The sequence below is a fragment of the Centroberyx gerrardi genome, chromosome 12 (assembly GCF_048128805.1).
Source record: "Centroberyx gerrardi isolate f3 chromosome 12, fCenGer3.hap1.cur.20231027, whole genome shotgun sequence".
Taxonomy (NCBI): domain Eukaryota; kingdom Metazoa; phylum Chordata; class Actinopteri; order Beryciformes; family Berycidae; genus Centroberyx; species Centroberyx gerrardi.
The window spans coordinates 30379491-30407408 of NC_136008.1; the positions used below are offsets into that span (position 1 = coordinate 30379491).

The 27918-nt window shown below is 39.0% G+C and overlaps 1 protein-coding gene across 1 annotated transcript in view; it reads right to left on the reverse strand.

Annotated features, from left to right (window-relative positions):
* Positions 1–953: 953 nt before the first annotated feature.
* calhm6 (calcium homeostasis modulator family member 6) overlaps positions 954–27918 on the reverse strand; it is a 96673-nt gene continuing 69708 nt past the window's right edge. Inside the window, exon 4 of the transcript XR_013506909.1 lies at positions 954–985. The gene's annotated coding sequence lies outside the window, so the exon portion shown is untranslated. The remainder of the gene's footprint in view (positions 986–27918) is intronic.

A 27918-nucleotide genomic window follows, 5' to 3' on the forward strand; every position in this document is an offset into this window, starting at 1 on the left:
GTTATCTCTCTACCTACAATACAGATAGTCTTGGAATTCTGGACATAATCATATCTAACAATTTTTTTATTTTTTTATTTTACCTTTATTTTACCAGGAAGTCCCACTGAGATCAAAAATCTCTTTTACAAGAGAGACCTGGCCAAGGTAGCAGCCGTACAGAATCACAACATATTAAAATGCAGCCTATACAACATGATATACAAAAATCCACAATAAAACAGAAGAACAGCTATTCAAATACAGTGGCCTCTCCAGAAAAACAACTACATGTCTCCATCACCACATTCTTTATGATGCCATTAAATTCATCAATGGATATAAATGTGTCTAATTTTAAATAATTTTGTAGATTATTCCATGCCCAAGGTGCATAGTAGGAAAATGCAGTTTTCCCCAGATCTGTCAAAACCCGGGGTACATAAAAAAGCAACCACTTGGAGGAGCGTAGCTGGTAGCTACCAGTTCTGAGACAGAGAAGGGTACAGAGGTAAGCTGGAAGTTTACTCAGTATCGCTTTATAGATAAAAATAAACCAATGCTGTCGTCTACGGGTGGACAGTGATGTCCAACCCACCAAATCATAAAGAATGCAATGGTGACTAAGGGACTTTGCATTTGTAATGAAACGTAGAGATGCATGGTACACTGAATCAAGGCTCCGTAAGATGGAGGAGGCTGTATGCATATACAATATGTCACCGTAATCAATCACAGACAGAAAAGTAGCTTCCACAAGTTTTTTCTTGGCATTGAAAGTAAAGTTAGATTTATTTCTAAAATAAAAGTCAATCTTCACTTTGAGCTTCCCAACTAGATTAGCAATGTGTACATTAAATAAAAGCTTGTCGTCTATCCATATACCCAAATACAATAAGGATATTCTCAGATTTGGGTCCGAGAAACAAAATCTCATCAAATGGGGGTCCGTGGCCCTAATGTGGACTAAATTAGGGGTCCTTGATATGAAAAAGTTTGAGAATCACTGGTCTAGCTGACTCTGAAATTGGTGTGTAAACGTCTCTGATCAGTGCTACAATGTCTGGAGAATGAGAGAATGTCTGCCTGCCTCTCTCTCTTTCCAACAATCTCTGAAAAGATCCTCTTGTTATTATAAAACAGCGATTCGTCTCTGATTACACAACAAAAGCTTACAGTATCTAATCTGTCTTTTGGATGGCAGGCAGAACAAACAGCAGGATGATTACTGCTAATAGGTTTAGGATATCGGTCTTTTAAAACTTATTCGCTCGTTCGCCTTGAGATAATAGCCTCATAAATCAGATTAGTGGATGGAAAAGACTGTACTCACTCAATGCAGTTGTCAGTCTTGAGAAGCCAAAAAGAGTCACTTTGATGAATTTCAGAGCATGAGGATTTCAATCTGGGCCATGTGGAAGAGATATGATGTAGACTTCATACTAGGCAATATGAGAAGGACATGTAATGGTCTTTACTAGACAAACAATTGCTGATCTAAAGTAGGGTTAGACTAATATATGGGGCTGATATTTTATATTTTATCCTTTTATTAAAAATCAGATTTGGTCCAGTTAGTGTCATCCACCTCTGATGTGATGGATATGATACAGTTTGATTGATTACATATGTATTGTAGAATTGATCAACACTAAACTGGTTGTCTATGAGAAGTATGCATAAATGTCTCAATATTATTATTCTTATCATCCTGGCTTTCAGTGGAGAGTTTTAGTGTCCCATGGTCTAAATGTTGTTTCAGAGGCTTTTCCACCCTGATAAGAATAAAATACAAGTTCCAAAGAATTTTTTTTCCTTGATTGCCCATGTTTGACAACTACTGGCCTAAATGCTGTTTCACAGGGATTTACACCCTGACAAGAATAAAATTAGGCGTTTCTCCTGGGAGAAACGCCTAATTTGGGGGATTTCCTTGGGAAATATCAGCTATCAGCAGCTTCAAATAAAAAGAATCAGAACCCAATATCCAAAACTCTGATATGGAGCATGGTGAGCCAGTGGAGGGTGGATCAGCTGTCATCTCAACAGTCTTGGAGGATCATCTTAAAGGAATCCGAGCATCTCTTGGCGGGGCTGGTTGGACTGTTTGTTCCTCCACCCATGGGCCCACCCTCTGGTTCTCCACCCGCTGATCTCTCATCTTCTCTGACCTTTGACCCCAGAGCGTCGCCTGGCCTGACCTCTCTCCGTCAGCTTCATCACCGCCTCCAAGTTTGTTAGTTTAGTTTATTGTTGTCCTCAAGAGGGAAATTATTTTTCACAACCAGTGCTCTCAGAAATACATAACTGCAGCCATCCACAATAAATAGCAACAGATGAAAAAGCTCAAAAAAGGAAGAAGATCAATAATGTCAGCATGTTATCAAGTTGCAGTCCAAGATGTTACAAGAGCCAAGATGTAAGACAGGACTGGATGGAACTATATTGAACCCTGGGGGGAAATTGGGTCATCATAGCAGCAAAATAGTAATAGGATACATCAAGGAAAAACTGAATATAAATAAGAATAAAGCAAATTATGTAGTATAATACATACATAATTTAATGTAACAACACTAGAATGTATTAACTAGAAATATATGAATGAAAAGTAAGGAAAATATATGAAGTATACAGTATGTATGAATGTAGAGCAAGATGAGACAATGAAAAAATGAATGAAAAACAAAAAAATACAGTCACATGAATAGAAGTTGTATGAAAATAAACATACTAATTTGCAACATTTTCAAAAATACGCACATATCGCTGATGATCAATTAAATTAAAGCTAAAATAATATATAGTAAAGTTACAACTTCAGGACATGCAGACATGCATTGTAAAAAGAACTATTCACCTCATTAAATATATTCAATTTACAGATGTATATAATGTAACAATGTACAGTTTGTATGTATATGAGTGTGTTTACCTCAAAGGGAGTTTGCCCCCCCCCCACCCCCACCCCCCACCCCCACTTGTACACATGACACAGATAAATGAGCGTTTACACTTAGACACCTGCATACTGCTGCACAATAGAAGCACCAACACAGGCGATGATGTCCTGTGATCTGCTTGGCTGGGTATTGATAGGGGTTGATGGAACGAGCTGAAAATGTATCCAGTGTGTCTGGAAAACTCCTTCTCTAGTTAATCATCTCCTACTGGCTTGTATTGGGCAATAGTATACCAAAAAAAAAAAAAAAAATTAAAAACAGGATTCTGTTGTTTCTAGGGTTCATCAACCTCTTCAGTGTGAGACACAGTGCAGAGAGAAATCCCAGCAGGCACGCAAGTGCTTTACAAAGGGAAAAAAATAAAAAACAGATAAAATCGACAGCCAAAGCAGTACAGGCAAGGTAAGAAATATAAAAGTAAACCATTAAAGGGGGGTCATATATCATTTTCTAAGTCTATAAAAAGAGTTTTATGAAGTGATCCAAAAATGCAACAAGTAGGGTTTTTACTGCATCATAGTACAAAATGACCATAACATATCAGTGGGGGTTGATAAGGTTGTTGATCAACACCAATGACTCAATAATGATTTGGCCAGCTGCTGAGATTTCTGGCATTCAAAACTCACTTTCCAGCCCATATTTAGTTTTGGAACAGATGAAACAAACAAGTTAACAATGGGAACCTCTTGTTTTCATTCTTGCCTGTGGAACCATAGAGATTAAACAGTAGAAGGGTTATGTCATAGAGAATTCCTATTCTGGACTGGGACCATATGGCAGCCATCTTACCTGGATCCACTTCTCAACTGGCTGTAATTGGAACCAATGGTGAAAGTGGTTTATGCTGCCTTTATAATGCTAATATTTAACATCACCACTATTCTTTATTTAATGTATTGTGACAGTCTAAAATGGTAAACATGAGGCTTATTTGTTATTATTGTCTGGAAGTGTTTTATGATGGTGCTTTTATTTTGAAGCCTTTTTTTCAAGAAGACTTGTTAATTCTCAGATTTCTTTGGGATTGAGTGGTTGTATTGAAATTGAAGTAATGAAATTATGCTTAAAAATCATTTGTAATGTAAAACCCTATGAAATGATTTATTGTTGTGGCAATAGACAGACTATGTTGGCAGTGACTGAATATACACTGAAACACACCTAACAATACACACAGATACAAAAACAGACAAAAAAGGCCAGTGTCATTTAATGCTATTAATAGTGATTAGTGTGACAGCTTTAAGCCAATTTACATTTACAATTTAAGTGACAATGGACAGTAACATGTTTATTTTATTTTATTTTTTGGCATGAAGTAATTACAATTAAGATTACAATCCATGTAAAGAAATAATTTATATCGGCACCATCATGTAAACAAGTAGAAAAGTACAGTAAAGTACATAAATTAAAATAAGCTCTGATTTCATGACACAGTTCTGCCATTACACACTAGTCAGGAAATCACGCAACTATTTTTCTCCGCCACAGCACAGACTGCTGTGGCGTGAAAGTGTGTCACTGGCAGAGTGATCTGGTTTCGTGGAGATTGTAAACAGTAGAGAACCATGGTTGTCCTGTATTACAAGTAAACTGGACCCAGGTAATATGGTGGATGGTTAATGATGAAATGTCCCTTCTATTGTTTCAATCTAGACTTTGGAACAGCCAATAGGAACATCTTGTTTTTAATCTAGACTTTGGAACAGCCAATTGGAACCTCTTGTTTTTAATCTAGACTTGGAACAGCCAATTGGAACCTCTTGTTCTTAATCTAGATTTTGGAACAACCAAATTGCACAGTGGTGCACATCACAGGTTTGTGCCAAGATATTTCTCATCGTGGGCCTTCAAATTAAATCATACATGCAAATGGCTGGAAGCGCAAACTACCAACAAACACAATGGAGCGAGACTGCCAGAGGAATCATACAGTAGGAGTCAACAACACGGTGTCAGAAGTGAACAGAGGAACAACATGGCTGGAAGTGAAAGCCAGTGAAAGCCCAGTGGAGTAGGTCCTACATCTGAAGCGATGAGACTGCGAGGATAGTCCTTCTCTTTTCCTGGGAAATCTGCTTCTTGGAGGCTCGTCAACACACTCAGCTCGTCCTGGGCTGTCCATCCACAGCCAGAGCACTTTATACGTTACATAAGGCAACGAGTGAAAATGTCTAAATCTCCAAACTGGGCCGGCGGCTTGGAACACCTTCAGACACCGTTCCGATCACTCCTCTCCTGACTATTGGGAAACTCGTCTTAAATTTCCCTGTCGGTGGTGCAGAACATAACAAAAAGATCAGAACAGACAGCTCACAGTCACAGAACATTTAGTTCAAGTCGAGCAGCTCGGCTTGTCTGTTTTGTATTCGCATGGGTCCGGGTGTGTGTCTTGAATTGTTGTTCTGGTAACTGTAGAGGTTGACTTGTGTCAGTCTTCTGCCGAGGTTAACATTTTATTGCGGTGAAATCCAATGTGTATCAACAGAATCACCGTTATGTTCTGGTAGAGCGCTGAAGCCTCGGTGATACTCGCGTCAAAAAGTAGGAGACAACTCATTAATTCTGACTGATTTCAAAAGTAATTTATGACTTTACTTATTACTCCCTGGGAGCAGTAATTTGTTACACTATTTGTGATATTACTTTTCCCTTATACACTCCAAGAATCAGCGATTTCATCCTCTTACCTTCCAAAATCAGGATAAGTCAGTTTCCTCTCATGTACAAACAATGTTGATGTCCAAGGTTCTTGTCAGACTTTTACTGGATAAAATCAAAGTAGTGGGAATACTTCCATCCAGAGAAAGTCAACTTCTCTACCATTTCTCATCAAAGTAGTGTAACAGTGTAAAGTAGTAATATTGCTGCAACATGTTCCTGAGTAATCTGTTCCCACCCAACGCTGCTCTGTGGTATAATCAGTCAAATTGTTGGATTGAAACAATTGACGGGGGTTCACAGGGTTCCTGCCGGTTATGGAATTTATTGAGAGTTTGTATTCCAGACACGGAAAGTCAGGTTTTTTTTTATCACTTCTCTGGGGAGGTAAGGGAATATAAGGGAATTTTACAAATGGGTAATTTTATCAAAATGTATTTTTCATCTTGTTTCACACATTTATTGCATTAGGTGGTTTTCAGCCCAAGTGCAATGGAGACCAGACTGAGTACATTTACTTGCACAACAATAATTGAATCTTAACCTAATTAAATATATAAAAATATAATTATATAAATATATAAATATTAGGTTATGGAAGTGATCTGACATTGTCATGGAAAGTCATGGAAAAGTCATTGAATTTTTACATCATGGCCACGATGGGAACCCTGGGTTGAAGAACAGTTGTTAGTGAAGTCATGGCATCTTGAGCTGGTTTGGTGCCACCTACTGTGTGTTATTTTGTGAGGCAGTGAGCTAATCTCACGTGGGGCAACAGTGTGTTGACCAGAACAACATAACAGGTGATGACAGAGTGTTTTCTGGTCACGCTTCTTTCATTGTGCTCAACTAATAGAGCATGAACCTACACTGCAAAGTTACAACCCCAGATGACCATAAACACACACACACATACACATTCACAACTGTGGAGCATGTTAGGCCTACACATGCACACTACAAATACACACACAAATGCAAATACACACATTTGTATTACTATATTTGTGAGGACCTTCCATTGAACACATTCAGTCAACCCTCACCACTGCGTGTCTAACTTTAAAGGAATAGGCTACACCAAGTTGGTTCTGGTGCTCCATGCTAACACTTGAGCATAGGCTACACTGTGTTGAATGATAGTAGGCTCCATGCTAACACTTAAGCGTACACTATGTTGAGTGACAGTAGGCTCCATGCTAACACTTTAGCATACATTATGTTTGCAGCTAAAAATCTCTGTGCAGCAGATTAATATATGGTTGCTCATCTAAAATAGTTACAAAAATAAACCTGGCTACATCAGCTATATTGAGATATATTTAATTTTAAAATATATGAATCTACTAGCCTAGCTGAAGCCCTCCGAAGCACCTGTGTTTATACTTGTTTTTCCTCAGAATTAAGTGCATTTTATAGTCGAACGTAACGTAAACGCAATGTAAAGCGCGAATGTAAACAATGCGGCGGCTTTTACATTTAGGTTTTTATACTTCTGCATTGATGTGCACGTAGGATGTCCTTGAAATGCACAGGGTGGCAGTTTAAAAAAAATCATATCGCACCAAAATGAAACAGAAGAAGAGATTCTTGAGATTCTTGAGCAGGTACACAACACATAGGCAGAGACTCTTTGCAACCCCAAATACGCGTCAAATAGCGATAGTTTACGTGCAGAGACACTATTTTCATTTTTTCATTTCATTTATTCATTTGTTTCCGCATGTTAACCACGCCTACTTTAAAAAATGTTGACGCTTCGTAGGTCTGGTCGCCTCCTCGTTGAAGCGGACAGCCCGATCACTGGGACGTTCTGACATTTTGACTGGATTAGGTTAGCAATAGGTTGGTGTATTCCTTTAACCCTTGTAGAAGTCAGAACTGGCAAAATGTCCTCATTTTTTAGGATTTTCCTCATCTTTCTATCCTTGTGAGGACAGTTGGTCATCATAAGCACACCACCAACATAAAAAATACATTCATACAACCATTAGTTGTGATAGTACTAGTAGTACTAGTATTAGTATTTGTAGCTGTGACCAGCAGCTAGTATAAGTCACTCTGTCGCACCCAAAAATTTCTGTTAACTTTACTGCGCATGTGCCCACTAAGCTGCATCACTCTATGAGCTGCATCACTTCAACTACAAATGTAACTACATGCAGGTAGTCGTTGCATGCAAGCTATTGTGTGATCTAACACATAAATTATTCACTGACACTTAATTAACAATTGACGATTCATTTTAGCAAGTCATAGCAATGTTTTCCACTGAACTAGCAGACAACCTATAGAGACACAGCCTGTTGGCATCACCACTTGCAGTATGGCTCAGTTTATAAAGCTAATGGTTGTGATGCTGGAGACATGGGTGTAAATGCTGAGTCAGACAAAGTCGGTTTGTTAATTGCGTTGCCAGTTTTTCCCTTTTCGTCCTTACTGCAAGCCAAACGTCCTCTAAATAATTACCGTCTATGCAACATTATGAATGGCAAGTCGAGACATGGATTCAAATTACGACGACAAGAGGTCATTATAGCAAGCACTGATCATTGTGCCCAACCACCATCCAAACTTCCATTGTTTACTTGTTTGGCAGATTTGGTAAATTAGCAAAGGACAAGCTGGTGGCAGTTCATCACAGATTACGTGCTTGTTTGAATACAGTGGTTATGTCCAATGGCATCAGAGCTACACCTCCTATGTCTCTCAGTACTGTTGTGTAACAGTGTTGTTTTGCAGCTGAGCTGTGATAGATAGCAAGATATGACACCAAGTAAAACCCAGATTCCCTCAGCTGTTTATTCTACTGCTTGCCTTCTCCCTTTGCCACTTGTGTGCCAGTAATTCTCCCATGGAGACCTCTCTGAACTGTTATCCAACTACCAATAAAACTGCACATGCAACACACACACACACACACTACATACACACACAAGCACAGCTACACATGCATAGGCACATATCGTGCCTCATGTCAGATAAAAACCTCCAATCTTCAAAATGTCAACCTTTCAGGAACGAAGAAAAACAGCCTTGTTTATATTTTGAATGTATTTTGAGTTTATCCAAGAGTTTTGAGTTTTATAAGCACCAAGGGTCATACAGTTTTCGCAACCCATGGAGGACCATGTAACCCTTCAATTGCAGTTAAAACAGGAACATCAACATCACATTTCACATTCCTTTAAAGTGGTAATCCTAAAAATCCTCATTGTTTTTTTTTGTCTCTCTGTTGCTGAGCGCTAATAGCTGTGGTGTTTCTGTGCTGCATTTCCCAGAGATCACCTGTCAATCAAACAGTGTGTCCAGTACTGTGACGTCTTCTTCCTTGGATTTTCTGTTGATGTAGTTTGAGTTTCTGTAGGTGGCGCTCTTTTCTTTGTCTGTGGCCATCACTGCTCATGCTAACCACACAGTTCTTCTTCTGTTTATTCCAAACAAAAACGGAAACGTAAAACAGCAAATGTAAAAGCTTTCATGAACTGGATATAGCTATATATAGATATATATATCTATAACATATATATATAACCACTATTGTGTTATATCAATCAGCAATACAGAGGAGCGAAATGGACATTTATTTATATGAAAATCCCTCAGATTATTACTTTAATGTGTTTCTTTTCTAAAAGCCTGGCCTCTGTTCTAACTCTGTCAATGGGGGGGGGGGGGAATTATGAATGTGCTGTGTTAATACATCCCTCTTGTAAAACTCTTGTCTTGCTGTGGAGATCAAGGACAGAGTTTCCAGCTGGTGTTGGATACTCAGGCTGCTGATGCTCAGTCTCTCTGACAGGTTTGTACCACACTGTTTGTGTTTGTGAACGTCTCTTCCCCTCTGTCTCTTTCCCAGGAACAGATCTGCACCTTGATTTCATTACGCTGTTGGCAGGGGAAACGAGCACTCGATGTAGGACAGATGGCTGTGTGTGTGTGTGTGTGTGTGTGTGTGTGTGTAGGTGTGTGTGTGTGTGTGTGTGTTTAGGTGTGTGTGTGTGTGTGCGTGTGTGTGTGTGTGTGGACACATGCACACCGTCTTTTGTGCTTGTGCATACATACAAACACATGCAAGCACACACACACACACACACACACACACACAGATATAACTGATGCAGTACATATAATTATTTACTTAAACAAGATTATTCATAATTCCAGTCCACAATCACATCCATCATAAATGTTCTCCAATACATTTATATTTCAAATATGAGTACCATATGTAAGTGAACTTTATGGGGGAAAATGGGGGTAAATCGATGTCAAAATCATTGTAAATGCACAGACCATGAGTCACAAATATATATTACAATTTGTAAACACAAAACACGATCTACAAACAAACTCTTCATGATCCACAAATATAAAACACGATCCACAAATAGATTCAAAATCCACAAACAAACTCTTCATGATCCGCAAATATAAAACACGATCCACAAATAGATTCGAAATCCACAAACAAACTCTTCATGATCCGCAAATATAAAACACGATCCACAAATAGATTCGAAATCCACAAACAAACAACTCATGATCCGCAAATATAAAACACGATCCACAAATAGATCTGAAATCCACAAACAAACTCTTCGTGATCCACAAATATAAAACACGATCCACAAATAGATTCAAAATCCACAAACAAACACATCATGATCCACAAATAGAATTCAGTGACTTGTACTTGAAAACCAGAATTTGAATGAATGCAAAATGATTTGTCTGCGTGTGTGGGTCGTATTCTATTTGTAGATTGTTTCGCATTTGTTTTCATAATTTTGACACTACTGTTCCGCTGTTTTTGGGTGTAACCAATCTACAAATGCACTCTTCACAATTTGCAAACAAACACAGTCTAACTTGTATTTTCAACCAACTGTTTCAAGACACGCGTACAAATTCTGTGCAATGCTCAGCGTTCAAGTGTCAAATCTGTGTTTGTGGATCACAGTGTATTTGTGGATCGCTTTGCATTTGTGGATCGCTTTGCATTTGTCTACAAATAGTTTTGACACCGTTTTACCGCAGGGAGTGTGAATACGATCCACAAATGTAGTCAGCCAATCAGGGATATTGCTTGCTATGTGATGTCACGATGCCTCAATAAGCCTTTCAAAATAAGAGCGTGAGCTGAAACGTGTCAGAACACCGTGGTAACACCGTGGTAAAGTGAAACGGTGTGTTAATATTCTGTATTCATTACAGATTAATTGTTTTTATTTCATGGCGTGGGATCGTTCTGTTCATATGGAAATGTCCTAGCTAGTTGGGTCTAGGCTCAGGTCTTCTTAGGGACTGTTCGTTATTTATGAGAGGGGGGTCGGTGCAAAACAAGGGAAGGCATGTCAAATATTTTTTTAAGCACTGGGGAGGGACTTATGTTTTTTATTTTGGCTTTAAGGGAGGGACATACAACTTTAAATGGTTGTACTTAGGTGGTACAGCTTCGACTACAACTGACACTGGCATAGTTAAGTGGTGTATATACTAAGGGTTATATACTAAAATATTTAACGTAACATGCAGTGCGTTCTAGTAGCCTACTGGTTAAAACGCATACCTTATGACTGTAATGTCTGCGGTTTGAATCTGGTAGTGGACTGTTGTTGCATGTGGTCCTCTTCATGTCTTTCTCTCCCTTTATTTTTCCTGTTTTTGAACGTTCACATTTAGACCATATTTCACCAGTGTAATATCCCGGTGAAATATGGTCTAAATGTGAACGTTCAATCAACGTCTTCAAATAGTCGGTGAAAAAACTTTAACTTGTAAACCTGTTTTGAACGTCTTTTCACAGGTGACCATAGTCATTTTTTAAACGTCTTTTCAACGGAAAAATGCTCACTGGGGAGGGTCATGCATTTTCCCCCAGTCACTCAGGGAGGCTCAAGGAAAAATATTTGTAGCTCCGGGGAGGGTCAAGATAAAAAATACAAAAAAAAGTCACACCCCAGCCCCCCCTCTCATAAATAACGAACAGTCCCTTAATGTTAGCCTCAAGCACTGATATCTGTATAAGCCCTGCATCTAGCTTCGTTTCTGGGGTTATGTTATGGACTCTCTAACACACTGATGTACAATAAGGTTGCTGCTCAGGACAATCAGGCCGTCCAGCAAGTGATGAGAACAGCCCAAGCCGCCACAGAAACTTTGCTCCCATCCAGGACATTTAAGCCAAACGCTGCACCAGAAGAGCCCGCAACACAATCAAGGATAAACATGCCAAGCTTTTATCACCACACTTTAATGAAGCTGATCTCATGTTAAATTAAGTTATGTAAGGTAGTACAGGCAAAATTGTCTTTTCCCTCAGCTATCACTGCATTTCTGCCCATTATTTTGTCCCATTTGCTCCGTCACCAGCCGCCGCATATTCACCACACACTGGCAGCTGACCCGGTATACCCTTATGTGTTTCATATGTATGTGCTTTTTGCAAGAGTAATGTACTTCCTAAAGATACCCCATCAATTTTATTAGTGCTCTAAGTGTAGTGTGCATTTGTCCAGCAGGTGGCGCGTACTTTGTGTGAGTCAAGGGCGCCAGTGCGATGCCTCTGCTCTTCAGGGAGTAGGCCGTTAGAACCGCAAGAGACAAGCCACCAGCTAGAGAGTTTGTGCTTAGCCTATGTATTATAAGTACCTACCTACGTTTCAGGGGTTCAGGCAATAAACCAAACAGCCATCCAACTCAAAATATGATGTTTGTGTGACCTCATTCTTATCTGCATCATAAGCGCTGTGGTCAGACATCCCGAGCTGGGTTCCAGGGCTATCACTTATCTAGGCTACTTAATAATAACAATCAGTGATCCCAAACCTAACCTTGCATTTAATTGTTTCCCCTCTTAGTGGAGGTTTTAAGTCTCAGGATAAGTAAAAACTGAACCAGTTCAAGAATATAAACCGAACTAGTTTAAGCTTTATCCTGAAGACCCAAATCTATCAAGAAATCAAATCAAATCAAGCTTTATTTATATAGCACATTTCATACACAGAGGCAACACAATGCGCTTCACAGAAAAAAAATCCTGACACTAATTTTCCAGAGGGAAGCAAAAAACCAGTTCACCCATTTAAGCCAATATAGGAGAACTGTAAAAAAAAATCTTCCCTATAGAAATAGTCGACCAGAACACATTGATTAGGGGGAGAAAAACAAGTTTGCACTGGGTCTATGATTATACAGACTTCTAGGTACTTGCTGTCACACCGAAATGGAAAAAAGAGTCGAAGGGCCATACTTGGAGAATTGCAAAACTTCAAGTCTGCATTATAGGGACACAAAGTCTTAAAATCTGCTACTGATGCCACCTCCATACAGGTGAACTATTTTTAAGGGTATGCAGGAAAAAGTCTTTACTTAGAAAACATGTTAGTTCCATAGAATTTCTTAACAGCAGTGGCACTTGGTTTGGAACAAGATGAAAATACATGTATTTTGCTTCACACACGGATGGTGGATGAAGGAAGATACAATTAAGCAATTAACATCCTATCATGCTCTGTGGCATGTATAAAAATTGCTGAGCAGGCCCAGTTGACCTCGATTTTGGATCAAGATGGCAAGAGGAAAAGATCTAAGTGACTTTGAAAGAGGGTTCATTATTGGGGCACGGATGGCAGGAGCTTCAGTCACAAAGACTGCTCAACTGGCTAGTGTTTCAATAGGAACAGTGACTGAAGTGACATCTGCATTTAGATCTCTGGGAAAGACATCAGTACATAGGGTATGAAATTGTGGTCGAAAGTGCACATTCAATGACCGTGATGCTCGTGCATTAGTGCAATATGTAAGGAAAAACAGAAGAGCAACTCTTCCTCAGGTGACTGAGAACGTCAATGCAGGACGTGATCAGGGTGCCATGCCATTGTTCCAACGGCCCATTATTCCGAAACCCCAATAGTCCGAAAAATGTCCCATTGGACCGAAAGCCCTCTTTTCTCCCCTTGTTTCTCAAACAAACAGAAGCACATGGCTAATTATTATGCAGAATGACGTCATCGGACCTTGCAACGTGCGACGGAGGAAGCTGGCTGTAGGACCTCGCGGTCGGATATTTACTCTAACAATCCCTCCTTCTTGGTTGGAATTATGCAGCGTTCCATGCAGCAGTGATATTACGATGGTAGCGAGGGCTTAATCCCCTAATAAATAATGTTCCTGCCTGGCTATTTACCAAGCCCCCAGGAACAGCTCTGGGCTGTGCGGCGATTTTGGTATTGCAAGTCACGTGACGCCATGGGGCCCAAAAAGACTTTTTCCCATAGAGATACATGGGAAAAGAACGCCTGTAAAACTCTGGGAAATTTTTCTGGGTATCGCACAAAGTCAAAATGGAGTCTTTGACTTATCAATTTTTAAATCATTGGGTCCATTTTTCTTTGGAAGCCACCAAGAGCCGTATAAAGCTGTATTTTCTGGAGCTCCATGAACGCGCCTCTAGGCCACGGGAACGCTCCATGCGCATTCACCACTTCTACTTCCACTGCTGACAAGCTATACAGCTAGCTGATTGTTAGCGGAGGCTTTTAGCTGTATGTGATCAACCTAGATCACATTAAACTCAACCCACACGTCCGCCGACACTTAGGTTTAACAGGCAAGACTTAAGAACAATAACGGATGGTTTCTATTTTGTTTTTGTTTCTCTCTTGATTAAATAGGTCACTTGCAAGCTAGCTAGCTAACGTTATAACATTGCTGTAGTTAACCAGCTACATGTAGCATATGCAGTTCTACTTACTATTGTATATTTATTTACATCTCGAAATTCTCAGTTTACAGACTATGCCTATGTATTTTTCTTTATCCTATTAAAGTTATGAATATATTTGGGCTTTGATGGTTCTAATTTCTTTTACTGTCTGTAAATTTATATTTAGATGTCCAATTTGAGTTAACCTGCTTGAGTTACTGATAATGTCTATTACGTAAATGGAATTGAGTCTTCTTCCAACCAGGTGTGTTTCTGGGCACTGCATAGGGAGATCAAGCTTATAGAAATTTTGCTATGACAGAGTCTAGATAGTGTAACACTTGCAAACTCAAGTAAACATTGGTGTGACACCAAACGAACCTAGAATATTCCCAATGATAATAATTTAACAGATTAATTTTTTTTCACTAGCAAACCTTGCATCTAAATTGCATAATGCAAACCTATCTTCATACACTGTTTATATATATGACTGTGTTTGATCAGAGTACTAATATTTATGTCATGACTAAATGTTGTGAGGTGACCCACCTTTGATCCAGTGTAGTTCAGTCCCATGGATTAAATCAATACATGCAGCAGAATAATAATGGCTACAAGTAATACTATCTCTACACTGAGGCAACAGCATGTTGGTTAACTTGGACTATGTGGTCTAGATGTGTGGCTTTAGTCAATATTGTCAGAAATTACTCACAAGGAAGAGACATTCAAAAAATGTATCAGTGTATATTCTGTAAGACTTGTATAAATAAAAACACTGTTAGTAACATAATATTGATATTTGTGACTAGAAAAACATAATGCTGGTAAAATGTAATAACCAAGGTAAGATGTAGAAAAGTAATTTGAGGGCAATGGACTACAGAGTGATGACAAATAAGACTTATTTAATAGATGATCCAAGACAAACTGTTATATGTAAAGTAAACATTTATTTCAAAATACGTTCCATTCTACGTGTTCCATTTTATATGGGTGAAACCATAGAGATATAACACTAGAGGGGACATTACGTCATAGACTGTGGGATAACCGTCCGCCATCTTACCTGGGTACAGTTTACCAGCAACTACAACAGCTGTCTATGGGAAGCAACCATTGTTGTCCTGATTTGGACCAAACTGCTGCACTGAAAGGACCAAAGAGACCAGAGAAGCTGGCATCAACTTCCACACGTCAGTAGAGTAGAAGATAGAGGCTGTTTTATATGCTAAATTTAACTGACACAACTTAAAACACAACATTTCTGGCTAGTAGTAGCCAACAGACTGGAGTTGTATTTGAAACAGTTTGTAACGGTATGTGTTAGCTAGTTTGCTGTTATATGTAATCTTTACATTTCAGCTGTATGTTAGTTGGCTAGCTCTCTGCTGCCATACAAACACGTTGTTTCTGAGAACAATCAGCACACATCATTCAGCATTATGTCCAACCAGTGTTTATATTCTACTGTGGCAGGTCACGACTTGCTAAAAATACATTCTATAGTGTTTTCTATAGTATTTGTATAGTACTCAGTAGCGGCACCGCTGCTGAAAATGCGCCAATTTTTTTTTTTTTATTAATTGCAGGCTATTTCTGCCAAGACGCACCTTAATGATGGAAGTGACACATAGTGGCATGTGGTGGCAGACAGAGAGGACATTCATTTGCATATCTGTATAGGCTACTGTGGATTTTAAGTTGATTCAAGTGTAGAGATGTTTGTTTTTACTGTAGTAGCCTACTTGTTACATGATGGCATCTATATAAATTATTTCTTTATGGATTGTAATCTTAATTGCAGGCTAAGATGTCATGCCAATAAAGTAAAAAAAAATGGCATTACATTTGCCTTTTATTGTATATTTTATCTGGGTGTATTGTTAGGTGTGTTTCAGTGATGGTGATATTTAATTGCTGTCAACATCTGTCTATTGCTACAACAACAGATCATTTGGGGGTTTTACATTAAAAAATAAGCAGATTTTCATATATACTCTTAATAGGACAGTACCAAAGAGTACCAAAGAAATCTGAGAATTATAAAGTCTTCTTGAAAATAGGATTCATAGTTTCTGTAAAGTAATGCACCATTAAAATACTTCCAGAAGATAATCTTTATGATTTAAAACATAATTACTTAACATAGTTTAGCTATTTTTATCTACAGACTACAAAAAATGCTCATGTTTGGTACCATTTTAGACAGTCACAGTTGTCTTGCATACAGTGAGCTAAATAAAAAGTAGTAGTGATGTCTCAATACAAAAATATTAGCATTATAATGGCAGCATAAGCCACTTTCACCATTGATTCCAATGACAGTCAGCTGAGAAGTGTACCCAGGTAAGATGGCTGCCATATGGTCCCATTCCAGAATGGGAATTCTCTATGACATGTCCCCTCTAGTGTTATATCTCTATGGGTGAAACATTCTCAGGAGTATCAAGCATTACAAGACAAAAAACAAAAACACAATCATCTTTTCACTGGAACACTAGTTTATAACAGGTGGATATTTAGACAGCCTCGGTCCACAGAGGGCAGCTGTAATATGTCAGTACAAGGTAAGATTAAGTAAAAGCAAAGGGTTAAGAAATCTAGTAAAGAAAGAAACTAGTGAAAAGGCCAGAACACATCATAAATAAGTTAATTTCTTTGGGAGCATTTTCCAGAGAAGTGTCAGGTGGTTCTTGAAGAGCAGGAGTTTCTGTAACAGAAGAAACTGCAGTTAGTATCTGCGGCTCAGTGTCTTACAGAAAACAGTTAGCATACATCATGATGATGATTACAGCACAGGGTGAAAAGTACTTAATTTGTGAAGCACTGGCTCTAGTAGAGGTGAAAAAGTCGCTACCAAGTCATTACTATCTGTGACCGATGTGAACTATCTCACATCGAAAATGCTCTAAATTATGTTCAAAATAAATCTCCTCACCTGGTTAAGCAAGTAAACCCTTGACATGGACCTGGCTAGCGATGTGTGGCATGAACTTGACTCCCTGTGAGAAACACAAGACAACGTTCAACACGAGTGGAGCAACACGAGTGGAGCATAAATCACAAATGCAAAGTTTAGTCTATGATCTAACGTTAGCGAACATTTCTATCTTTAACTAAGTTAACTTGTTTGATGTTAACCAATGGATGTGTTAGCTGACTCCGTCTCGTTATGCTAACCGTTATTACCAACGTTAGCTTAGCTCAACTTTATCCAGACTGAATCACTTCACATCGGATGTAAGATTTATACAAATAAAGCAAATGTTCTGTGATTGAATAAATGATAGTCATACCTGGACGATGGTTTCCCCGAAGAGCCGAGTCTGCAGCAGCAACAGTCAATCAGAACCTAGAACCTAGAAAGCTGCACATGAACGCGCCGTCGTCACGGTCGCTACGAGAACGCCACTAGACCATGGATGTGTTAAACTAAAAAATGACTATGGTCAACGGTGAAAAGACGTTCAAAACAGGTTTACAAGTTAAAGTTTTTTTACCGACTATTTGAAGACGTTGATTCAACAGGAAAAATAAAGGGAGAGAAAGACATGAAGAGGACCACATGCAACAACAGTCCACTACCAGATTCAAACCGCAGACATTACAGTCATAAGGTATGCGTTTTAACCAGTAGGCTACTAGAACGCACTGCATGTTACGTTAAATATTTTAGTATATAACCCTTAGTATATACACCACTTAACTATGCCAGTGTCAGTTGTAGTCGAAGCTGTACCACCTAAGTACAACCATTTAAAGTTGTATGTCCCTCCCTTAAAGCCAAAATAAAAAACATAAGTCCCTCCCCAGTGCTTAAAAAAATATTTGACATGCCTTCCCTTGTTTTGCACCGACCCCCCTCTCATAAATAACGAACAGTCCCTAAGAAGACCTGAGCCTAGACCCAACTAGCTAGGACATTTCCATATGAACAGAACGATCCCACGCCATGAAATAAAAACAATTAATCTGTAATGAATACAGAATATTAACACACCGTTTCACTTTACCACGGTGTTACCACGGTGTTCTGACACGTTTCAGCTCACGCTCTTATTTTGAAAGGCTTATTGAGGCATCGTGACATCACATAGCAAGCAATATCCCTGATTGGCTGACTACATTTGTGGATCGTATTCACACTCCCTGCGGTAAAACGGTGTCAAAACTATTTGTAGACAAATGCAAAGCGATCCACAAATGCAAAGCGATCCACAAATACACTGTGATCCACAAACACAGATTTGACACTTGAACGCTGAGCATTGCACAGAATTTGTACGCGTGTCTTGAAACAGTTGGTTGAAAATACAAGTTAGACTGTGTTTGTTTGCAAATTGTGAAGAGTGCATTTGTAGATTGGTTACACCCAAAAACAGCGGAACAGTAGTGTCAAAATTATGAAAACAAATGCGAAACAATCTACAAATAGAATACGACCCACACACGCAGACAAATCATTTTGCATTCATTCAAATTCTGGTTTTCAAGTACAAGTCACTGAATTCTATTTGTGGATCATGATGTGTTTGTTTGTGGATTTTGAATCTATTTGTGGATCGTGTTTTATATTTGTGGATCATGAAGAGTTTGTTTGTGGATTTCAAATCTATTTGTGGATCGTGTTTTATATTTGCGGATCATGAGTTGTTTGTTTGTGGATTTCGAATCTATTTGTGGATCGTGTTTTATATTTGCGGATCATGAAGAGTTTGTTTGTGGATTTCGAATCTATTTGTGGATCGTGTTTTATATTTGTGGATCATGAAGAGTTTGTTTGTAGATCGTGTTTTGTGTTTACAAATTGTAATATATATTTGTGACTCATAGTCTGTGCATTTACAATGATTTTGACATCGATTTACCCCCATACTTTTGCCCTAGATGTATAGTTTTTGGAATTATTTTCCTCGTGTTCACATACCACATAATAATAAATAGATACATAATAAAGATTACAAGATTCACATACACATATATGCAGAAACATGATCACAAATAAAACATTTCCATATAAGTCCAAAACATTGTATAAATACAAAGGAAATTGAGCCATAGAATACCGTAGAACAAATGTGTCATAGTAGTGGGAACAGCAAATTAATTATCGTGATTTCTCATCGTAACAACATTAATGAGAAGTTGACCCCTGGTGATTTGCTTGTTTCTCAGCCAGTCTGGGACTTTTCCACAGCTGTGTAATCCCCATGAACAGTTCCTCACTAGGTTTTGACCGGAATGGGTTTCTGAAGGCAGAGAATGAAATTTCTGCATCCAAGCTGCCAATCGCGGACATTTTGTGCAGATATTCAGTATTCAGTAAATTCCACCATATTCACACCACAAAAAAAAAAAAATCCCAAAATAAGTATTCAGTGTTCCTCCCAATGTTTTGTTCTTGTCAACGGTAGAAAAGCCTCTGAAACAGCATTTAGAGCAGCTGGGTTAGCAGCTCCTTTAACCGTTTGAATTTTTGTAAGTTTGAAGTACTTCATTACCCGGAAATCCTGCAATGTAACATCAGTAAACTAAGTTTCTGAATCTACAGCTTCTCAGTTAGTGGGGATGGGACGCTCTTCCCTGTTGTGATCCAGGCTGATAAGAAGACATGTATTATCTTTCCTAGTGCGACTTTGCAGCCTTACATAAAATATTAATAAGAAAATGACTGAGCATTTAAATGAATAAATAAAATGTGCAAAGAAGATAACACTTAATCACAGACTTTTTTTCCAGACTGACACCTGCTGCTGCGGTTGAGTAAAATCCTCCCACACCAAACTGAATAATTTCTATGGTCAGACATCTGACATAAAAATAAAGTAATAAAAATATATTCATCAGCTGTGGAAGGAACCCCCTTCATATCAACGCTGGATGCTGGGGCGTAATTTCCACTGGGGACGGGGGGGACATGTCCCCACTTCTTTTCAAAATCCCGTTTGTGTCCCCCTCACTTTTTTAACCACAAAAATCGTGCTTAACCTCCTCTCCCTTCCCTCCATCTCATGATTCCTCTAGTTTTTAACTACCTACTTTTATTCTTGTCTTTTATTTTTTATTATTATAAATGTACCTATTAAATGATTTTACCCTGTATGTGAAGCGTCTTTGAGTACCTAGAAAAGCGCTATACAAGTCTAATGTATTATTATTATTATTATTATTATTAATACGCTACTGTTTGGCCAGCCGTCAGATTCTGGCTGAGAATGTGAATTGAGCTGCTGATTGTAAGGCCCTGATATACTCCAAAAAAAATTGCCACGGACAAGTAGCGGACACGGACAGCCTGCCTACGCAGTTCTATAGTACATTTTGGCGTCTGTGGAGTGTTGCCAACTTGGCGACTTTGTCGCTAGACTTAGCGACTTTTCAAACCCCCCTGGCGACTTTATTTCTCAAAAGCGACTAGCAACAAATCTGACGACTTTTTCTGACCATGGGAAGCAATGTTAATGTGTTGAATCCCAAAGCATTTGGCAATAAATTGGTATGGCTGATGCCAGTTTGCTCTACTTGCCTGTCTAATCCAGAGAGGTCTGATGGCAGCGTTGCCAGATGGGAAATGTTAAAGTATCGTACCAGAGGCTTAAAATTATCGTATTTTGAGGAAAATTATCGTACGCAAGTCATAACCAAGAGAACAAGAGCCTACCGTTGTGCAATCTTCAAATAGGCTACTCTATGTGTCTGTAACCCTGATTTCTTAGTGGGTAGCGTTCTCCAGTCACTCTGGGCTGTGGCATCAGTACGGATTCACAGCGGACCTCTAGTCATCGGCACATCACATGTTACTCTGTTACCGTTACACAAATGTGTCCCCCGTAAACTCTCTTCAAATGAGCGAGCCAGCCAGCCGATCATGCTTGTTGTGATGTGAACGTGACTCACGTTCACATCACAGGACTCATGTTCATCATCACAACAAGCATGATTGGCTAGAAAGACGTCACGTGAGAAGAGATGTGTAAACACAGACGTAGGATCCATATTTTACTATCCGATAGCATAGACTGATTACAACTACTAATACCAAGTGTCACAAAATGATCAAATTATCATACATTATGGGACTTTTGGCATTATTGATCGTACATCGTATAGAGGGCAAAATTATTGTACAAATACGATAATTATCGTACATCTGGCAATGCTGTCTGATGGTCACAGCGCTTCCCACACACAGCATAGCCCCCTCCCTCCGCTGAGAGCAGGGACTGTAGGATAGGGTCCACTTGTAATTGCTACCGGCGTACGCCGAAACTTGCCCAGGTTGGTGGAGTCAGCACTTACATTAAAACGGGCTATGCCGCGGTGTGCATAACAAGTGCAGCATTATATATTGATATGCAAATTATCGTATGACATCATCTGGCGACTTCTAGCGACTTTCTGAGCAGCCAATAGCTACTTTCCTTGGAAAAGAGTTGGCAACACTGCTGTGGACGCGGACGTGTTCCACGCATGCGCACTTGAAAAATTGCTCACTGAATGAGGCAAAAGACATGTATTTTGAGTGACACTGAAAAGGTAGAACCAAAGCCTATCTGATCTCAGGTATAACCAATACTCATAATAAAGATAACTACACACTAGACTTACATAAAAAAGCTAACACATTCATTGGCAGTGCTCTTATAGTATTGACAGTGTGTGACTGACTTCTAAAAAACTTCTAAAAAACAAAAGTTTCATATTCTTTAATACATTTTGTATATGTTTGTTGTGATTGAAGTTGCAAATGACACATTATCTATCGATAGTGCCACAATAATGTACCTTAGATCTGTCAGTCCTATTCTTCTATATATATATATATCCATAATTGAATAAATCAACATGTGAAGTTCAGTAAAGTTGTGGGTTAAACAATACAGAAAGTAAGACAGTTTTTCTTATGCATATTTAGTACTATTCTGGCAGAATTTAGCATGATGACCAACTTAATTATTTCCTGGATTTTGTATTGGTTACTGTAGTCCTTAAATGTATGTAGAAATGCAGGAAATGGGATTCAAATCGCAAACTTTTTTCTGGGGGAGTACCCCCAGACTCCCCGTTTTATTGTGTCCCCCCTACTTCTCAAACCAAAGTTACACCCTTGGCTGGATGACACTGACTGGCTGATATCTTATTTTTAAAAAGGCAAATATCGGCACAATATATTAACAGACGTATATATATCGGTCCAACCGTAACCCTCACCTCTGCTTTTTTGCTTTCCAGGCCCAAATTTAATTCTCCTTCTGCTGACTGTATTATCATCCCCTCAGCATTGCTGGTGGTGGCTGTCGGCAATTAATGTGTTTGCCCACAGTCCTGTCTTGCATCTGGGGAGCAGATAAAGTCATTACAAGTTGAGTGATGAAGGAGGACGTCTTAGGGTCAGATTGATATTTTGTGCCGATTTCAAATTTGACCGTATTCATGGCAAAAATCCCCAAAATTACAAGTCTTTCTCACAAGATTTTATTCCTGTCAGGATGGAAAAGCCTCTGAAACAGCAATTAGATCATGGGACACTACAAGTCTCTATTGATATGTCCAATGATAATAATAATAATAACAGATTCCCGGTCTCAAGTCTTGAGGCCCAAGTCTCAAGTCAAGTCCCAAATTTAAATGTAGATTACCAAGTCAAGTCCATGTCATTACTGTCAAGTCTCAAGTCTAAATGTAGAACACCAAGTCAAGTCAGAACAAATCAAGAGTCCAGTATCAATTTAATATCTTAAAGAAAAATAAATATCTCAGATTTTTCAATGCAATATGGTTTTAATAGGATAAAAACTTGGTAAGAGCATCATGAGTTTGATTTCTATAATCAGTTTCAACTTCAATAAATTCAATCATTCCATACAAATTCAGAAAACAGAATTTAAATTCAGTCGTCTGCTGGAACAAGACAAGTCACCAGAACCCAAGTCAAGTCAAGTCTCAAGTCTTCTCTTCATTCATTAAGTCAAGTCTCAAGCAATTAAAACTGTGACTCGAAACTAGTTCCCACCTCTGAATAATAATGATAAAACATATCCAGGCATATTTGTGTGGAATCTGATCAAACTGTCACATTAGAATCAATTTGGGATTTTTGATAAAAGGCCAATATCAGCCCAATATATCAGCACCCTGATATATCAGTATACCTTCGTGGTCAGAGAGGGGACATCGGTGTTTTTCCAGTGCAAACTGTTCTTTCTCTGAACACCAAGTCATGTCCCAGAACATCATGGTCTAATGCAACCTGAATGAGGGAGGCAGGGAGAAATGGGCACTTACTAATGGTATCTGGGTAATCTGCTTTATAGGAGGAGCGTAAAATGAGCAGTACCAACAGCTTTCTCGTCTCTCAAGTCTTTGTCCTCTTTCTCCCGCTACGCATTAGCCAAGAGGGAGGAAGATACAGACGGAGGGAAGAAGGAAACATCTGTAGAACAGGAGATGGTTGAGGACGATTTGAAACCAAAGAGCAGTTCATGCAGTAACCCTCGTAGCTCGGGGACATAATAGTAAAAATAATTAAGCAGCATCAAAGAGCATGACCTTTTTAATTCAATCTGAAAAGAACAATAAAAAGCTCCCAAAGTTCCTTTTTGCCTCAGGCGGTGAAAGACGATCAGCTGACCATCCTCTCTAGTTTCTGCACTTACCTGCACTTCAGTGTTAGTTTGGACCTTAAAGACCTCCATGGTGATTTACCCATCCCTGATTTCTCACAGCTTCAGCTCTAGGTGGTTTCTAGTAGGGTTCAACCAATATGTTTTTTTAAGGTCGATATTGAGATTTTTGGAGTGCAGCTGCCGATGTAGCTGATATTAAACATATTTAAATTTTGATTATGCTAAAAATTCCAAACAAAGAGAAGTATTCAGTGTTTATCCCCAGAATATTGCTCTTGTCAGGGAGGAAAATCCTCTGAAACAGTATTTAGACCATCATGGGACACTAAAACTCTCCATTGAAAGACTAATGAAGACCTAAAAGAATGACCAATATTCAGTTTTTATTATAAGCCCTTATATCAGTAAACCAATATATCAGTCTAACTCTAATGCAGCTTTTGGAGTAATAGCCAAACAAATTGCGTATTCAAAAGAATTCATCGCACTGACTCTCCCTAATTAGATTTTTCTTTGTCATCAGCTGTTTTTTTTTTAAACGTCTCCTCATGTTGTCATGATCTTGGATGGGTGTCTGACCTTGAGCCTTTACTTTCCACTCTCTGTGATCTCCACTCAGTCAGCCCTCGCTCTGACATTTACTGTTCCTTATTCCCTCTGGCTTCAACCCACCTGGTTCATCCAGAGGTGAGAAGCAATCTGTCAAGCCTTTCTCGGCCCATCCCATCACATCTTGTCAAAGGCAAATCACTTCTACAGGGAGCCTGCAAACCCCTCCAGACCACCTGTCTTGCGGCAGGGTGTAACAGAGAAAATCGTATATCATCTGGGTGTCACACTTTTTATGTCACCGCAAAGCTGACCCATAGCTATCCAGGATATCCATGGGTCCTTAAAAAGTCTGAATAAATCATCTACATTTAAGGCCTTAAAAACTAGTAAACTGTCTTTATTACATTTATTAGAAGTCTTGTTTTTTCAACACATAAAGACTCATAAAGACTATATCTTGTCTGCATTAGCCTACTCTTAATATTCTACTGTATTTCATAAATCTTAGTTTAGTTCTACAAACATTTCTCAGAGGCAGAGATGCTCTGGAAGCAGAAATAATCTCATTGGTTGAGTTAAACATCAGTGGGCGGAGCCAAAGAACCACCGTTTTTTTTGGCAATGTAACGTTAGACTGAGGGAGTAACAGAAGAGGTAGCTAATATTATGAAGCCCAGCGCTCTTGCTGCTAACTGAAAAAGGTCACACTTTATTTGGATAGTTCAATGTTGATACTCAACTTCCTATCTATCTATCTTCCTATCAGCGTTGTATCATGACGATAATGTGTAACTAAAAAGTCTACTGAGTTTCAAGTACTCATAATTGTGTGAAAAGTAGTCTACAGATATTCACTGTCTGGCCAAGGGTTAATCTTTGTTTTGGGGTTGATGTTAGAAATAGGGTCAGGTTTGGGTTAAGGTTAGGCTTGGGTTTTGGCTTAGGCTAAGGTCAGGGTTTGGGTTACATGGTCTGATGCACCAAATAGGCAAGTGACACTGTTGAGCATCTGCCTTCCGTCACCTGATAGTTTAGTATCAACACTGGACTATATAAAAATGCAATCTAGCCATACATACAAAGTTATCTAGGTTAGCTAGTTACCCTAGCTGATCTTCCAAATTCAGACTAGCCATACTAGCCTATAGCTATCTAAGCTAGTTAGCTAGCCTGCTGACCTTCCAACATCATGAATGCAATTATCATGAATAAATCAAAAATAAGTTGTTGGCGTTTATATTCCTATATATATATTCCTTCTTCAAGTTTGCCAGGTAGCCTAGCTAAATGATGTTCTGCAAAATTGTGGTCCTGAGGTTTAATTTAACCAATGAGAATTTCTTCATTCAGAGCAGCTCTGCCTCTGAGAAATGTCTGTAAAACTAAAACTCCAATCTGCTTAATCTTCATGAACTTCATCTTCCTGAACTTAATCTTCATGAACTTCACCCCCGAGGTTCACCATGACGCACTGTGGCAGGAATGTTGTTGTCCTCGATGATGTGCAACTAATGAAGAAGAAGAAGATGATGATGATGTCAATGTGAAAAATAACGCTATTGACAGCCATGCCCATGATGAAGACGACAGCGAAGGTAACAGTGAATGCAGGCTGGCCTTTGCTCTGTTCTTCAGGGAGGACACTGAAATCCATTCTGCAGCTGTGCTAGGAGGCGATTCATAGACGCTGACAGACAGCCAGGTTTACAGTGAACTCATATTCCACACAAACACCCCGTCTCCCCTCCTGCTGCTACTGGGTTTCTCAACATGTTTTCAAACAGCCCTAAGTGAGATGTAGAAGCTCCATCATCGTGCCTGTGGAAAATACTTTAGCGACACTCCAAATTCCTGTCTTAAACTGTAAACAGGACCTAAACCCACACTTACTTTCTCAGTGTCAAGGTTGAGTAACAGTTAAGTAATACTAAACTGAACTTACAGTGGTTACATTTCTATGAAAAGGTAATATTTTATAGGGATTTTATGAGGATTTGGAGCAAACATTGGGCTGATATCGGCCTTTTATTAAAAATCAGATATGGTCCAGTCAGTGTCATCCACCTCTGATATGATGATTATGAATATAATATAAAACTTAAAACTTGTGAGACTATCCTTGATCACTGTGTTTAAAAGGTCAGCGTGTGAAGAGTGAAGTGGCCAGAAAGATGCTAAATTATGATAGTACAGCTGATAGTAGTCAGTATAATCCTCTGTCACTAGACCTGCATGCTGCTACCACAGCCTTTGATTCCTTGGGCAGCTCTTCCAAACCTATCAGCAGCTCTCATCTATCTTTTTCAATGGAGCCTAATTTTGTTTTTATTTTCTTTGTTCATGGGGCTTAAAGCTGCACTAGGCAAGATTTTCATGTAAACATACATCTGCCTTATCAGCCCAAATCGCAAAGTGGGGCTGCAACAGAGAAGAGCGTCCCATCCTGTGAATTTGGACCTATATATAATTTGTCTCTTACATACCTGTAGTACTTGGACTCACAGACAATATTGGCTCCTGAGTGGCAATTAGCGATGATCTTTGTGAGTTGGACGCACCCTGTAATGAGCCTAATTTGCATAGAAAGGGGTGTGAAATGCATATGGATAACTTAATTTAAATATACATGAACAGCAATGGTGGACTGTGTCACTATTTCCTTGGCAGCACAATTAAGTGCACTTTCCACCCGGTTGGTTTGTGAATTGCACATTGTTTTTTCTCTGTTTTTTGCGATTGTTTAACGGCCGCAAAAACATCGCAGTCGTTTTGTTAATTTTAGTCCTTCCTCAAAATGCGTTCTTGTGCCTTTTTGTGTCCTCCATGACACGTTTGACATCATATCTAATGTCCAAAGTATGATTCCAAAACAAAAGAACACAAGGATGGAGGGCAACTAAAGATCCTGGAAGTTTACTCACCAACCAGGGATGCATCGGTGACTTGGGCGATGAGAACGGATGGGAAAATGAGCAGCTTTCAGCACACGACAGCAAACAGTTTGTTCTCTCCAAGACAAATTTAATTGGAAACATTGTTCTCCACAATGACACAAGTTTCGACTTGGCAGTCTTGGATTTGATATTCACCTTCTGAGTTGTAGCTTGAGAAGAGTCAGTTCAGTTAACCTGAAAAAAAAGCTGTTTTTAGTTTTTGTTAGCTAGATAACAAGCCAGCAGGCTTATTTAGCAAAGCAACTACTAGCCACTACTAACACTAGCTTCTACTAAATATGTTAGCTAGTGTGCAAATCAGATGTGTTTAGCTGACCAGATACTATAGTTAGTTAGCTAAGAAGCTGACATAAACACAAAATAACTCAGAATCATCAGTGGCAAAATGATCACTTCAGAGTTGTATATTAAGAAACTTAATCAGCTGTTTTCAGTCATTGTTGCGTAAGAGCTGTGGA